The sequence below is a fragment of the Periplaneta americana genome, chromosome 14, assembly GCF_040183065.1.
Source record: "Periplaneta americana isolate PAMFEO1 chromosome 14, P.americana_PAMFEO1_priV1, whole genome shotgun sequence".
Lineage (NCBI taxonomy): Eukaryota > Metazoa > Arthropoda > Insecta > Blattodea > Blattidae > Periplaneta > Periplaneta americana.
Window position 1 is genome coordinate 83,012,378 of NC_091130.1, and position 13,765 is coordinate 83,026,142.

Sequence of the window (13,765 nt, forward strand, 5' to 3'; positions counted from 1 at the left end):
TCAGAAAAAAAAAAACATTCAAAGTGATTTAAATTAAATATGAAGACTTCTTGGATGTTGCTTCAGAAGCTGATATGGCTCTAAATACGTTAACATTGCGCATTATTCAGGTAGGCTATCATGGATTCAAGTTGCTTGTGATCATCCAACATTGGTCCTTACGAGGAATAACTTGAATGGTTCTGAACAATGGAAGACATGCCAGGTTCTAAGAAGAGGAAGAACACTGCAGTCCAGTCTATTACAAATCTGGAGAAGTTTGCTAAGCTGACTCTTAAGAACTCTTTAAAGGCAGAGAAGAAGAAAGACCTTCTGGAAATGCTAGATTTAATGGACTCTAAGTACCAGGTTTTTTATAAGGACCTGTGCCAGTAAGAAAAACAAACAGTTTCTCATGCTTACAAATCAAATTATTAGTGTTCTACCTTTTAATATTCACAAATCACTCGACTGTTTGTACCGTTTTCAAGAAATTATACATGGCACTTATATCGTTGTCGGACTTTGATAGTGTGGGAGCCAGTTACACTATATAATATTGTCAGTAACGGGTTGTTTCACAGCTCAACGTAATTGGATGTTGAGACACTTTATGTTGAAAACATTAAATAGTAATTGCAAGTATACAGTTTTTTTTGTGTTTTCGTACACGTTGTCATTTTGGCACATATACCGTTTTCCTTGTCCAGTCCACAATTTAGTATAAATCGTCTAAACGACAGACGCCGTCCTTAAAGCAAACTTTAGTGATAAAATATTTACAACATTCAGACACGTTCTCTTTGTATTTCGTATAATAAGAATGTAAGAAATCAAGTATTGAAGACAGAGAGACCCTGAATGCCTATTGAAAATTTTCCCCATGACTCGTTCATTCGTCACGCATCTCAATGGACATTCGGTACTCAAATCCGGTCCCTTTGATCGAGACAAGTAATTCGTTTCCAGCTCTATATGGCGAGAAACAAATTCCAACTTCCTTGTCGAGAACCGAAAGAAGTACCGCCGGGCTTGTAGCTGCGCTGAATCTGTCTGAAATGTTATGTTCTCGTTTTCTGAATCTGGTATAACAGAAAGAATGCTGTACTGTATTTGTTATACTCAACGATATTCTGTACTTTGACCAGATATATTTCCAATTAGCGATAAGTAAATGTTTGTACCAGAAACAATGACGAATCGCTCTCAAGGATAACCATTGTTGTAAAGATTTATAGCACACGATTCCATAAAAGGATTATTCCAAGAAAACTTTTAATTAAATTCTGAGTTACTGTAAGTAATGTATCGCGGCTGTTAATTTTGGCACAAATAATGGAGTATGAAGTGCATTATATTTTATTATTCAGCAGTTATTTATCATAATTCCCTCCGGAAAGTTCTACGGAAAAACTCAGACCTCGTGGAATTAATTTCTGTTTACATCTCACTAATGCTCATGCCCAGAGAGGAAAGACCAATTTATGACGGCCATAATAATTACTATTTTAGCAAGGATCCGCCCATAATATTTCTTTCGCCAATCCAGTTGCCTTCCTCCTACCTCTGACACTTAATATTTTTAATATCTTAATTTTGTCCTGTAGACTTCACTAGATTTTCTGAATTCAGGCGAAATTTTCATGTAAATGCCAATGTTTCGCTTTCAGGAATTTTCGTTCACACATTTACGTCTAATATACATTTTCGTCTGAAATTTTCTGTTCAATGCACTTAAGTCAAGTGGAGTAGGTCCATTAACATTTTCGTTCACTAGTAAATTTCGCCCAAAAAATGTTCAGCTCTCGAAAAATTTGTGCAATATATTATACAGGCTGAAGCGTAATTAATGTCATTAATATCAGTGGGTTATTCTATAAGTTATTTTAAACATAAAAGATTATTCAAAACTAATACAGTTTTGCTCGTTTTTGCTTCCTTTCCGAGATAGAAAAAATATTTTATATAAAACATTTCATAGCGTATTTTGGGAAAGCCATTGATTTAGTTCCCAATATGCTAAGTCAATTTAAGAGAAAAGTGTATTATGATAACAAATTATTGAAAAAATTTAAGTTTTGGCCTTTAAATGTGCAGAAATTTGATCTGAAAAATTGAAACATTCTAAAATTCTTTTGCAGAACGAAAAGTAAACATTTGTTCGGATAAAATTTCTGCACATTTAAAGGCCAAAACTTAAATTCTTTCGAGTGTTTATTATCATAATACAATGCTCTCTTAAATTGACTGAGCATATTGGGAATTAAATCAATGGCTTTCCCAAGTCCCGCTTTGAAATGTTTCATGTAAAACAATTTTTATCTCGAAAATAAAGCAAAAACGAGAAAAAATTATATTATATTTTGTTTGTTTGAAAATATATGAGTTCAGACGTATATATGTACTGTAAACCAATATGTATTTAGTGTAAGATTTGTGTAAAATAAATACATGCATTTATAGAGTACTTCTAGCCAGTGTGTGCGCTTCGGGGTCCCTCCTGCCGTGTATATATAGAGTTGGTTATTTAACGACGCTGTATCAACTACGAGGTTATTTAGCATCGATGATAGTGAGATGAGGCCGAGGATTCGCCATAGATTACCTGACATTTGCCTCACGGTAATGATAAAAATGGGGAAGGGAGAAGGGGAAAACCATTGCCGACACGTAGCCTACTTCAATCGAATAGCACCAAGGGGGCCATCAGGTTTAACGTCCCCGTCCGACGAACGAATCACTATCAACAGTGTTTTCTTCATATGTGGAGCGATTTGGGACTTAATTCAGGCATATTGGTGCACAATCTAGTGATTAGAATGTATGCACCGCCACCTCTCTTAGTCCCGAAGTAGAAATTTTACACGAAACAATTTCTGACACAGCGAAATTGGACGCGGAAGCAGACGCGCTACCACAGAGCTAACTCGGCGGACAGGGATAAAAAATATACTTATTATAACTATTTTGTTTGGTTAGGTATTGGAATTTTTGTTTTTGAGCTTTATGTTACAACGAGGGGCTAACATGAGTGTGGAGATTAGGTGCATGCAAGTGCATTATGGTACAAGATACACGTGACGTCATCAATTTTTCAAATAACACTACATACTTTAATCATGTTACATTGATTACTGAGCCGTGCCCACTATCACGGCCGTTCACCTAGTACGTCACTTCATCCGTCAGAGCGCTCTCAGACGTCACAGTATAGATAGCGTTATCAATCCTTTCATTTTTTCTTTCCAAATAACCCTATTGGCCGGTTCAATTACGTCTCACGAGGATAGAGGGGGAGAGAGTTCACCTGTTTTAACGGAAATAAGCGCAACGACTCTCGGGTTCCGGTACGCGGCAGATACACTTAACAAGACTTAGGCTCTTGGGTCAGATTCAAGCTCTCATACGCGGCAGTAACATTTAATAAGACTTAGGATTTTTGTACGCGGCAGATATAGACAACGTGGCTCGGGCTTTGTATGTGCTTGAGATAGATCAGTGGAGTAGTTAAATTGCGTCGTGTGTGTTTGGCATTGTAGTGGAGCGTAGTTTGAAACATCGCTTCCTAGTGATACGTCTTGGGGGCAAGTTTTGTATTTGCGTTGAGTAACATATTTGTGAGATATATGTGTTTGAGGTAAATTGTATTGGGAATTATGTTATGAGATTGATTTCTAACGTGAGTTCATGTTCCGAGACGGTTAGAGTGATAGAGCAGCGATTACGGTCTCACATTTTGTTTTAATGTTTTCCCTGCTCCATTTTGATTGTTGGCTTCCTTCGCCGCTATTTTTGTTATCATGTGCGTCGAGTTTTGTTGCTATTTAAATTATCTTTGAGATTGGAATTATCGTCCGTTACTTATTACGTGTATCTGTCTCCATCCCCCTAGCGTCCACGCCTGTGGAGTAACGGCTAGCACGTCTGGTCGCGAAACCAGGTGGCCCGGGTTCGATTCCCGGTTGGGGCAAGTTACCTGGTTGAGGTTTTTTCCGGGGTTTTCCCTCAACCCAATATGAGCAAATGCTGGGTAACTTTCGGTGCTGGACCCCGGACTCATTTCACCGGCATTATCACCTTCATCTCATTCAGACGCTAAATAACCTAAGCTGTTGATAAAGCGTCGTAAAATAACCTAGTAAAATAAAAAATAAATCCATCCCCCTCTTTCTCTCCGTTGGGTATTCATTTTGTAAAGTGCAGAGATTTGTGTTAGTGTAATTTGCACAGTTTATGTGAGCAATATGTGTAATGGGTAATGTATAGTGATCAGTCATGTGATGCCTTATGCTGGGTAGAGTTTTCCTGTTATTGAGTGTACATGTATTTTTAGTTTGGTTAGTTAGACTGAGTGGTATCTATGGTCGAACGGATCATGTATTAAGTTAATGTGCTGGCTGGGTGTTGTGTTCAGATTCATACTCAGATAGTTTATATATATATATATATATATATATATATATATATATATATATATATATAGTTAGTTAGAGAGTGGTTCATCAACATATGGTTAATAGGTTAGTCACTGATTGTCGAGAGACGGCCATATTAGATTGTTTTATCACTAATAAGTGTGTTGGCCTCAGCCTTGTGATACTTACATTATTTACATATCCTGGGGGATATCATTTCAGATTAGTTCGTCCTATTTTCATTCACCTATTTCATATTTGAATCGGTCCATACAGAAAGGGCTTCAGTCACAAATTTTAAAAAACGAGATATAGATGGAAATCATATCTTTATGGGTGGCTCCATCGGCCTGTGCAGAAAGGTATTCAGTCCAATGTTTGGAAAGATAGAAACTGAAGCATCAGGCTCAGAGTTCTATGCAGAAACGAATAGAGTAGGCATTTACAGAATGTTTTCTTTAGTGTTCTCAAAACTAGGTCTAATGGACTAAAGCCCTTTCTGTATGGAGCGATTCATTTATTGTTATTTCGTTTTTCATTTATGTACATTGTTACTTATTATTGTTAATTATATTTGTTTTACAAATTCACACTATTCATTTCTAAAAGTCTTCCATTTCGCACACCCAATCCTTCCAATGTGCCGTCCACCTGGCGAAAGCAGCCAATATAAGAAAGATAAAGAGGAGGAGTGGATGATCGTACCACGCCGTCATTCACTACATTACACACATTAAGACGAGTTCAAAAATGTATCACAATGTCACCTTCCTAATCAATAACAACAACAAAACGAAACAAAAACGTACTTCCAGAGTGAAAATGTTATGCTTTGAGAGTCACAGAAAATGTTCAAAATAGTGACCATTCACATTAATACACATTCGAAGGCGTTCCCCGAAAGACCATATGACTGTCCTGCACGTTGCTGGCTGAATGGACACACAAGCTTGTCGAATGCGTTGCTGCATGTGATGCAGCCTTATGCTGGGTAGAGTTTTCCTGTTATTGAGTGTACATGTATTTTTAGTTTGGTTAGTTAGACTGAGTGGTATCTATGGTCGAACGGATCATGTATTAAGTTAATGTGCTGGCTGGGTGTTGTGTTCAGATTCATACTCAGATAGTTGTCAGAATGTTCTGGTACACACTGTCCTTTACAGTTCCTCACAGGAAAAAGTCTAGTGGCGACAGGTTTGAAGAACGTGCAGGCAACTGTACGTGGATTGTGGCGTCGACATTGTTGTGGTTTGTTTACATGTTAAGACAATAAACACACAACACACGACATGTACGGACGTCAGTCGTCTTTCGTTTTGTGTAAGTTAATGCACAAAATGAATGGGGCGCCACAACAACCAAACGCGCACATTCTGATGGCATTCATTTTGCATTTTGTTGTTATTGATTGGGAAGGTGACATTGTGATACATTTTTGAACTCGTCTTAATGTGTGTAATCAATGTAACATGATTAAAATATGTAGTGCTATTTGAAAAATGCATGACGTCACGTGTATCTTGTACCGTAATATAGTTACATGCACCAAATCTCTACACTCATGTTAGCCCCTCGTTCTAACATAACTGTCAAAAACAAAATTTCCAATACCTATCCAAAGAAAAAAGTTATAATAGGTGCACCAGATAAATGGGACACACCGTATATAGGACAAAATTTAATGAATTTGGGGCACTTCAATTTTACTTTGTGTTTAACATGTCACCAATATTTTAAATCGTGATTAATTATATTTCATTTCATTTATTATATTCCATAGATCTTACATTAGCAATGAAGCTTTAAGATGAGGAACAAGTCAAATTTTACAAGATTACAATTACAATTTTTACAAATTTTTACAATTTTGCAATTTTCTATAACTTTTGTCAGATGTAGTGAGATGAGAGGAGGTGAGGCCCGAGGATTCGCCAAAAGATTACCAGGCATTTGCCTTATGGTTGGGGAAAACCTCGGAAAAACCCAAGCAGGTAATCAGACCGAACGAGGGTGGTCTCGTCATAGACCATTCGGCATCAGTCCGACGGCTGGGGAAAACCTCGGAAGAAACCAGATTGTAACATAGACTGGGGCACTTTAATTTTACAGCACTGGATCGAACTCTCCTACTCCAGTGTTTTTCCCTTTTTGGCCTGACTCCTAGTTGAGCATGTATGTTGACATTTTATTAAGTCAGCTGCCATTATACAAGGACCGCACTCAGTTGAGGGACTTGGTGGCCGGGATTCCACAATAATATGCACAGTAATCTGTACAGAAATATGCACTGTTGCTAGAAGAATTTACTAAAGACTATTATTTTATTGGTCCTACAGAATATATCTGTTATGGTAACAATTAATATTAGAGAAGAAAAATTCGCTCCGGCGCCGGGGATCGAACCCGGGTACTTGGTTCTACGTACCAAGCGCTCTCACCATTGAGCTGCGCCGGAGTCCAATCCTGTTGCTAGAAGAATTTACTGAAGATTATTATTTTATTGGTCCTTCAGAATATAATATCTGTTATGGTAACAATATTAGAGGAGAAAAATTGGAGTCAGGCCAAAAAGGGAAAAACACTGGAGGACGGGAGTTCGATCCGGTGCTGTGGATTGGACTTCTGTAGGACCAATAAAATAATAATCTTTAGTGAAAACGAAAATGATTGACTTCATACCACCAACAATTACATCGCAATCTAGATTTGAACAAAATTTTGCTTATGCAGAGTGTGACAACAGTTGACATTATTGTTGGTAATTGTTGGTGTTATGAAGTCATGTTCATTTTCTTCTTTTCTTTTTTTTTTTTGTAGTAAGATTATAATCTTATTAATCACTATTTAAAACATATTGGTGATCTCTTAAATACAATTACAAAGTAAAGTTCAGGTGTCCCAAATTTTTTGTCTGCCAGTGTATTTGTGGACAAAAATTTATGTAGGACAAACGTACAATTGGACAAGAGTGAAGTTAAGTACCAAGAGTGAACGAAAATATGATGGGCGAACATTCTGCTAACCATTGTTTCTATTTTATATGACAACATTTTCACATTAAATCCCTTTGATTTCGTACTACAGGATGAAGTTATCATGTCCAAACCATACAAAATTTATTGACCGACATTTGAAAACTCAATTTTTTTAAAAGACTGAAAAGAAACACAAGAGAAAACAATCAAAACCGAATAAACCGATTCAAGATAGAGCACAGACCTCAAAAATAAGAAGTCAACACAGCATTTCGCAGCTAACCAGTTCCATAATAATTTGCACGTAAGGGATAGATTTGTTTACATATCGAGTTGCAGTTGTTTACAAGCTGAAATTAGAGGGCATGCGTGCACAAATAAATCCAGTTTATGGACTCTGTTCTTACACCACACCCAGGTCAGGAGCTCGTGCAGTCGTGCTTCACTTGTTTCACGGCCCCCCACAGCTGATTTGTGTCTCACGCCCGAGTAATAGAGCAATTCTACATTTTAACTTCTTCTGACTTCCGGTCAGATTCAAGGGGGCGTTGACTTTTTTATTACCACAGCAATAAATTTTGGAGCTTTTTCTACAAGACATTCGTACGTGACTTGAGCATTCCTTTCTTTATGTGAAGAATATTAAAACTTACAACATAAAGTTTTTTCGTGTCCTGTTCAAAGATTTATGCATTCCTTGCTGAATGTTATATCTCATATTTAAAGGTCTAGTTGCGACATTTATTAAAGGACAGTAGGATAAATAAAAGAAACATACAGGGTCCTCATATTCATAGACTACATGGAATACAGGGTGTCCCATTTATCTTGTGCACCTATTATAACTTTTTTGTTTGGATAGGTATTGGAATTTTTGTTTTTGAGCGTTATGTTAGAACGAAGAGCTAACATGAGTGTAGAGATTTGGTGCATGTAACTACATTATGGTACAAGACACACGTGACGTCATCAATTTTTCAAATTGCACTACATACTTTAATCATGTTACATTGATTACACGCATTAAGACAAGTTCAAAAATATATCACACTGTCACCTTCCTAATCAATAACAACAACAAAACGAAACAAAAACGTACTTCCAATGTGATAATGTTATGCTTTGAGAGTCACAAATGATGATCCAAATGGAGACCATTCACATTAATACACATTCGAAAGCGTTCCCCTAAAGACCGTATGACTGCCCGGCATGTTGCTGGCTGAATGGACACACAAGCCTGTCAAATGCGTTGCTGCATATCGTCTGGTATTGTCACAGTGTTCTGGTACACACTGTCCTTTACAGTTCCCCACAGGAAGAATTCGAGTGACGACAGGTCCGGAGAACGTGCAGGCCACTACGTGGATTTTGGCGTCGACAGTTGTTGTTTATTTACATGTTAAGACAGCACATATACAAGACACGACGAGTACGGACGTCAGTCGTCTTTCGTTTTGTGTAAGTTAATGCACAAGATGAATGGGGCACCACAACAAACGGCACATTCTGATTGCATTCATTTTACATTTTGTTGTTGTTATTGATTGGGAAGGTGACATTGTGATACATTTTTGAACTCGTCTTAATGTGTGTAATCAATGTGAGATGATTAAAGTATGTAGTGCTATTTGAAAACTCGATGACGTCACGTGTATCTTGTACCATAATGTAGTTACATGCACCAAATCTCTACACTCATGTTACCCCTCGTTCTAACATAACTGTCAAAAACAAAAATTCCAATACCTATCCAAACAAAAAAGTTATAATAGGTGACAAGATAAATGGGACACACTGTATAATGAGACCAACTCATGACTAAACCAGAGAATAGAGAAACAACTGGATAACCATGTAGTCCTATGTTACATTAACTCATACTGCCATATGAACCAAAATAAAATAATATATTACTAATATGACGCATATGTTTAGTGGACAGTGGAATAATTAAAGTACACTTTTCCCATTCGGATCCATTGTGTTACGCCCAGAATTAAATTATGAAGTCAGAAAGAAACGACCAAAAAATTTTGCTTGGAGCAGTGGAGCAAGGTTTTTACATGCCATAAGTCTACGTCACAGGTCTGCCTGCTTTACTTCCTTTAGAAAGCAAGTTGTGATAATTCTTATCGTCCTGGGTTTGAACACATGGTATTCCCGATCAACTACGTGACAATTATTTTTACCGTATGAATTTAAGCATTTAAAAGTAGACCTACTTGTAAGAATCTTTGTCATTGCAACCAGCGTGGCTGTTGATAAAGCACATGCTGTCTATGGAGTATGAAGGAGGTAACTTTTCATCTTCTCTCCGGGAATTGAACATGTGTTCACTCGATTTGTAGTTGATAACAGCTACACTTCGGATATTTAGGTCGCTAAAATGTGATTTTAGGTGCCTAAAATAGGCTTCCAATTTAGGAAATAGGCTCTAAAAATCGAAAAATATATCCAACAATAAAATAATTTGTTTGAAATTGTTGTAAATTTGACGAAATATCAGTTATAAAATTGTGAAATTAATTTAAGTTCTTATAATATTATTAAACTAACTATATAATACAGTATTTATCTAAATTTGCCACATTATTAAATTAATTAAATGATGATAGAACGCTACTGGTACTGATACTACAACTACTGCTACCACTACTACTACTGCTGCTGCTGCTGCTACTGTTGCTACTGCTCCTACTACTACTACTCCTACTACTTATTACTACTACTACTACTACTACTACTACTACTACTGCTACTTACTACTACTAATACTTACTACTACTTACTATTACTACTACTTAATACTACCACTAATACTAGAGTTGGTTCTGGTTAATTGTCTTCTGCAAATCAAATACGTTTTGAATTAGCATCAGAAACCAACTTTCCAACAATTAAATGGACTATGTAGCACCCGATGGTATCTGTAGTTTCATCTACTCTACTGCGTGGCAGATAATGTGAATCGTCAATGTGGAAATGAATTCTGCACAGAATCCCCTCATAAGCACGATGAACATAATTTTTGCTTATGATGGATTCTGATGCCACATTTCTATGATAGTATTTTTCTAAGAAGCTTTGAAATGAACACTCTAAAAGGCGTTAAATGGGATATTTGTTACTAACATGACTTGGCATAGTTCACCATTACATTATTATTATTATTATTATTATTATTATTATTATTATTATTAATTTTTTAAAAGAAAAATTTAACCTCTGGGTTAGTAGAGACTGTTTCAACTTCTGTTTGTTTATTACACGTTTCACTGATGTGTAGCTCCTTGCACTTGTTGAGTTAGGCCTATGTAGGGATTTTTGTCACTGGATACCTTCACTCAGTAAACGGAATGATAAACAGATTAGGTAAATAATTCTATATTTTAAAGAATCCGACCTAATTTTAAAACATTGTATTTATTAAACATTTCAGATTTTAAATAAGGTTCTAGTAACGCAAATTTTAAATTAAAGTCTCGGAAAACAATGTCCCTTCATTAGGTATTATGCCACACCATCACAAAACTGGTTGAAAATTTAAATGAAAAAATTATGCCATTTATCCCAGCAAATAGTGAAAAAAATAAATACACCACCGGGAATAAAATTTTTTCCGGTTCATGAACTCCTATTTTACTTGTATAAATTAAAACAAATATATTATTTCAATACTTACAGCTAAATCATCTAGACTTTAATGTGCAGACTGCTACCTCTGCACGTTCCTTCCGTTAAACGCATGGATATAAAAAAAAACAAAAAAGAAAAAAAAAGTTGAGTTACCCAAATATTCCCTTGGCCATTTCTCTTGTATCACATAGTGATGAACTATCTAATATCTGGTCCACTTAGTGAAGATCGCCTCATTGTTATACAGAGCGATCGAAAATTCTCTCCGCAGCTCCATTGGTTCTAGTAATCGTGTAGAAAGGTGGCACGTAATCCTCTAGAAAGTTGGCACTTCCCCATTAATTCCGGTTTGAAAACCTTACATCCCCAGTCCATCATTTGCTTAGCGGCCAGTGCTGCTACTTGAATTCTATGCCTAGGCTATATTCTCGGCTGCACCGTGGCTACACAAGCACTGCGGAGAGACTTCTCGATCGCACTGTAGAAATGACATTCATTGTCATTATGTACGTTTGTTATGCCTGATTGAATCAAAGTACTTAAACCATATTTTAACATTCATGTCACTTTTAAATGCCAATTTTCCAAAATCGAAGAATAATATTAGAAGTGAATAGGATCAGTGATGTATTTTATTTTTAAATAAAGTGCCTTCGCTTTGGAATTTCGAAGCATAAGCTTCTGGCCAAGTCTGTTTGAACAGAAGCAGTTGGTTGCTTACGGCCGTATAGGCTACAGTAAAAAACGAAATTGGAGCAACTTCCTGATTGTATTTATTTACATTTAATGTTATTCGTACATCGCTTCACAGATAGAATATGGAACATGTAAAACGAAAAAAAATCTTAATAGTACTATAAAGTTTTAATAATTATAGCCACAATCTAGTTGAAATACTGTATATACAGAACAGTTTTATAATATAGTTTACTAGTAGAACACAAAGTTTTAGTAGATAGATAAATAGATAGGTAGGTAGATAGATGGATGGATGGATTTATTGAGTAATATTATACATACAGATTTTATATTATCATAATTTTCTCTAAAATCCAATGCACGGGTCTTCTGACCGTACGTGCTTTGTACCCAAAACAAGTCCTCCTTTGTAGGTTCCCCCCCATCTATGATTACATCCAACTACTCTCTAAAATAACACACACACATTTAAATGGAAATTGCACAATAAAATATATTATATAACATATCCTAACCTAAAAGACATAAAAGCGTATAGTTGGGTGAATACTATTATCCCTTCCTCAGTTTGCGTCACAAACTTCAACAGCTGAGGTTCTACTCTTTCTCGCCTTCAAGAGGAACAAACCAATCTTTTGTTCCCATTCCCTATTCCCCATGAGGTCAAGACATGCAAGGGAACTCCTATTCTGACTTAACATGGAGGGTGGTAGATATTTTCTCCGTACATGTTCCAATTCGACACGCTATAATTAAATATGCTTATAGGAGTCCTTTTCTTTGCAAAGCGGACAAAGACGCTCCCCTACTTCTTTGACAGTTTTATTACCCTTCCATGCCCCCAATCTTAGCCACGCTAAACCTGCTCTGCTGTCTTTGTTACAAGAGTTTATGTAGTCACACCTCCCCCAGTTAGGCATGAAATCTGATTGTAAATGTAATGAGGACTCTTCCGAACATTGGAGCTCAATCTCTTGCCTCTCGACATCAATTAAACGCATCTTCACATTACACCATACATTCCTCCTGTTATTCTCTCCTTTCTCCCACACCCATCCCATTCCTATATGATGCATCCCTCTCTGCAGTTTATAAACCCACCCCTTTTCCCAACCCTCTCTTTGTTGAACTTTGTAGCATATCTACCGTAGAAGCGTCTGATCCCCAAATATAATTTTAACCAGTATTTTATCACCCTAACTTTCATATGAATTATTTCGATTTGAAGCCCGAACTCCTTTAGCACCCCGCAGTTAACTATGCTTCTGCCAATTCCAAGTATTCGTTCAGGAAGTCCGTTTGTACCTTATTTAGTTTTCCTGCATTTTCCCAACCTAGTGGCGGTTTCTCGGGGGAGGGAAGGGAGGAACATCCTCCTCACATTTTCTTCTTTTGTAAATAAATAACAAAATATGTGCCTTGAAATTCGAGGAAGATTCGATAATTTTTACGTTCACAGCTATAAGAAAAACTCGGTTGATCGAGTTTTAAACGACACGCGCTCATGTGCTGTAGAAAACTGTGAGAAAGATGCGAGATTGTCTGTGTAGAGGAAAGGCACTCCATTCCTCCTCTACTGCAGTTAACACACATAGACAACAGCGCACTAGCGGCCAGAGAAAGAAGCAGAGTTTTAAAGCACGTAAATGAACGGAGAGGGAGGAGATCCTCCTCTGAATCAGTCGTGGGCGGGAAATAGAAACCGACTGGTCGTGCAGCAAGCTCGCTGCCGCTGCCATCTAACGATGTTGCATTCAACAGGACTATAACACATCTAGGAGGAGACACAACAAAAACAGTTTTAACGCAACGCTATGAAAGACACCATGCAAACTTTTTTAAAATTATAAATCAAAAATATTATTCATTGCACTTTATATAGGCTACTATTCATGATTTGAAACTTTCGTGGATATTTGAAAGTTAAAAGTCGGGTTTCTGTAAAACAAAGAGGAAGTAGTTTTATGTAGTTGGCCCCTGAAATTCACTTCTATTCATTGTTTACTAGACAGGGCAACAGCCAAATTGTCAGTTTTGTACAAATATATTTGAAACTGA

General features: G+C 36.8%; 1 protein-coding gene and 1 non-coding gene across 3 annotated transcripts in view; both read right to left on the reverse strand.

Moving 5' to 3' along the window:
- LOC138714002 (uncharacterized) overlaps positions 1-13,765 on the reverse strand; it is a 31,497-nt gene that overhangs the window by 11,928 nt on the left and 5,804 nt on the right. The window lies entirely within an intron of this gene.
- On the reverse strand, positions 6,777-6,849 carry TRNAT-CGU (transfer RNA threonine (anticodon CGU)). The gene has a single exon. It is a non-coding gene; the product is annotated as a tRNA-Thr (tRNA).